Source organism: Saimiri boliviensis, chromosome 3 (assembly GCF_048565385.1).
Source record: "Saimiri boliviensis isolate mSaiBol1 chromosome 3, mSaiBol1.pri, whole genome shotgun sequence".
Taxonomy (NCBI): Eukaryota; Metazoa; Chordata; class Mammalia; order Primates; family Cebidae; genus Saimiri; species Saimiri boliviensis.
The window spans coordinates 8,223,859-8,227,555 of NC_133451.1; the positions used below are offsets into that span (position 1 = coordinate 8,223,859).

The 3,697-nt window shown below is 44.9% G+C and overlaps 1 pseudogene; it reads right to left on the reverse strand.

Moving 5' to 3' along the window:
* Positions 1-2,926: 2,926 nt before the first annotated feature.
* On the reverse strand, positions 2,927-3,393 carry LOC101038566 (ubiquitin-ribosomal protein eS31 fusion protein-like; annotated as a pseudogene).
* Positions 3,394-3,697: the final 304 nt, after the last annotated feature.

The following is a 3,697-nucleotide window of genomic DNA, read 5'->3' on the forward strand; positions in this document are numbered from 1 at the left end:
TGTGTGTGTGTGTGTGTGCATGTATGCGCACACATGTACACACACACACACACACACACACACACACACACACACATCGCAGCATCAAAAAATGAAGTGGGGCTGGAGCATAGGAAAGTCAGGAGGCTAAATGAATCAGGCCTCCCTGGTGTGACCCTGTCTCCTGGCCTCTGGTCCATGACCTCCCCCGCCCTCCAGGCTGCTGGGAGCCCACTGCACACACATGGCTTCGATTTCTCCTCCTCGGCCTGGCACACAGATTTAAATACAAATATCCTGTAAGAGGAAATGAGTCGGTGCTGACTCCCAGCCTCACAGATTTGCTCCCTCTTCTCTGATTTTAGCAACGAGTGAAGGAGGCCCACCTGGGGGCAGTGGAGAGCGCACCGGGTTTGGAGGCAGGAGACCTGGGTTCTAGCCCTCCCGCTGCAACCAAGGCACTGCGTAATCACAGGCAAATCATCTGCCCACTCTGGGCTTGTCATTACATTACGGAAGGGAAAACGTATATATCACATTGAGAGGAGATCCCAGTTAGAACTCCTGGGATCCGTCAGATATTCACTGAGCACTTACTCTGTAGGCACGGAAGCCGCAGATAGGAGAAAACACATCCTCCACTGAGGAGCTCATTCCTGGGGGTCAGGGAGGCACTAAGGGCTGTCCATCCTCAGCCTCAGCGCTGTCACTAACCATAATCTTGGCTAGTCCTTCTGTTATGGGTTAAATTGTCTACCCCAAATTTCATATGTTGAAGCCCCAGCCTTTAGAATCTCACTAGGTGACTATATTTGGAGACAGTACCTTTAAGGAGGTAATTACGGTTAAATGAGGTTATAAGGGTGGGGCCCTAATCCAACAGGGACTGGTGTCCTTATAAGAACAGGAAGAGGCTGTGCATGGTTGTTCATGCCTCTAATCCCTGCACCTTGGAAGGGCAAGATGGGTGGATCACCTGAGGTCAGGAGTTCGAGACCAGCCTGGCCAACACGGTGAAACCCTCTCCCTACTAATAATACAAAAATTAGCTGGGCATAGCTGTAACCCCAACCACTGGGGAGGCTGAAGCAGGAGAATCACTTAAAACCAGGAGGCGGAGGTTGCAGTAAGCCAAAATCACGCCATTGCACTCCAGCCTGGGTGACAAGAGCAAATCTCTAGCTCCAAGGAAAAAAAAACAAGGAGAGGAAGAGACACCAGAAAGCTCCCTCTCTCTAGGCACACCCGGGAAAGGCCACGTGTTGTCACAGCAAGGCAGGTAAATTCACCTTCTCTCATGCTGCCTCATTTCCTCAGATTGGATCACTGCACCTTATCCTTGTCTCAAGGATCCTTTGAGAATCTGATAAAAACACAGTGCGGGGAGACCCAATCTTTGCCTGAAGTTTCAGAGGCTTACGCTAGAGAACATCATGAGTGGGTCCTTGAATCCCCGCTGGTCTCTGTAGTACCGACTAGTCTTCATGTTTCCCCAACCTGGTCTTACAAATGATGCATGTGACAGAAGACCCTACACCATTTATTCTCCAATGTGAGCTTCCTTTCAGGGCAATGAGAACAACGGTGTGTCTTGAAACATCAGAGAACATTAGGGTGTTCTTCCTCTCACGTCCAGACAAACCATTAACGTTTTTTCATCCGGGAAGAGAACCCACACTGAATTAGAAACTTCTTACATGCCGCGTCCTATGCAAAACTTAATTCAGACTTCTGCATCTGGCTGAAGATAGTTTGCTGTTATCAGACCTAACCTGTCACCAAGCACAACTGTAAATGCTGAAAATTTTTAAAAGGTCTGTTTGAAGGCACCAAAAAATATCCCAGGCAGGCCCTACCTGAGGGATCAAGACCCCAGAGAGATACATTAAAGTGAGTGGTGCCTCCCCTGCGGGTTTCATCCCTTGCAGAATATTTCACAATGTGGAGTCAAGAGAGCTAATTGAAAGCAGTGAACTAGAGCTTGAGGCAGCATCTTACTGGGATAGGAAGAATCATCTTAGTCCATTCTGGCTGTTATAACAAAGGCTGGCTTATAAACAACAGACATTTCGTTTTTATAGTTCTGGAGCCTAAAAATCTGAGATCAGACTGCCAGCATGGTCAAGTTATGGTAAGGTCCATTTTCTGGATTGCAGACTGACTTCTACTAGTAGCCTCACATAGTGCAAAGAGAGCTAGCTGGATTACTGTCTTTTTTTTTTTAACTTAAAGTTCTGGGATACAAGGGTAGAACATGTAGGTTTGTTACATAGGTATACACGTGCCATGGTGGATTGCTACACCTATCAACCCGTCATCTAGGTGTTAAGCCCCACATACATTAGCTATTTGTCCTAATACCGCCCCCACCCCCTGACTGGCCCCAGTGTGAGTTGTTCCCCTCCCTGTGTCCATGTGTTCTCATATTCAGCTCCCACTTATGAGTGAGAACATGTGGTGTTTGGTTTTCTGTTCCTGCGTTAGTTTGCTGAGGATGATGGCTTCCAGCTCCATACATTTCCCTGCCAAGGACATGATCTCATTCCTTTTTATGGCTGCATAGTATTCCAGGGTGTGTATGTGCCACATTTTCTTTATCCAGTCTATCATTGATGGGCATTTGGGTAGGTTCCATGTTTTTGCTTTTGTAAATAGTGCCACTATAAATAGACATGTGCATGTCTTTATAGTAAAATGATTTATATTCCTAATTGGATTTATAATCCCATTACCCAGTAATGGGATTGCTAGGTCAAATGGTATTTCTGGTTCTATATCCTTGAGGAATTGCCACAGTCTATGACAATGGTTTAACTAATTTACACTCCCACCATGTGTAAAAGTGTTCCTATTTCTCCACAGCCTCACCAGCATCTATTGTTTCTTGACTTTTTTTTTTTTAATCCAACAATAAATGTTAGTTCATGTCTTTTATTAACACATACAGTTACTTGTCCTCTGGTTTGTTGAAGCAGTAAGTGAGACAACATGGGCCACAATAATGTCTGTCAAAGTGGCTTGCCATAAACACTCCAGTCCCACATTCAACAGCAGGGCAGTCTTGATGAAGGCAACTCATTTTGCCATTCTCATCCACCTTAGAATATTTCAGGATGGCCAGCTTAACCTTCTTTCTCTTATGCTTATTCTTCTTGAGAGTGGTGTAAGACTTCTTCCTTTTCTTAGCACCACCACAAAGTCTCAGCACAAGATGAAGAGTAGACTCCTTTTGAATGTTGCGGTCACTCAGAGTACGTCTATCTTCCAGTTGCTTGCCAGGAAACATCAGTCTTTGCTGATCAGAAGGAACTCCTTCCTTATCCTGGATCTCGGCCTTTACATTTTCTATCATATCCAAGGGTTCAACCTCGAGGGTGATGGCCTTCCCCTAAGAGTTTTTACAAAAATCTGCATTTTGGTGGCAGCTCCACCACAGATGGCAGATCGAAAAGCTCTTGACTTTTTTATAATTGCCATTCTGACTGGCGTGAGATGGTTTATCTCGCTGTGGTTTTGATTTGCATTTCTCTAATGAGCAGTGATGTTGAGCTTTTTCTCATATGTTTGTTAGCACATAAATTTCTTCTTTTGAGAAGTGTCTGTTCATATTATTTGCCCACTTTTTGATGGGGTTGTTTTTTTCTTGTAAATTTGTTTAAGCTCCTTGTAAATTCTGGATATTAGACCTTTGTCAGATGGGTAGATTGCAAACATTTTC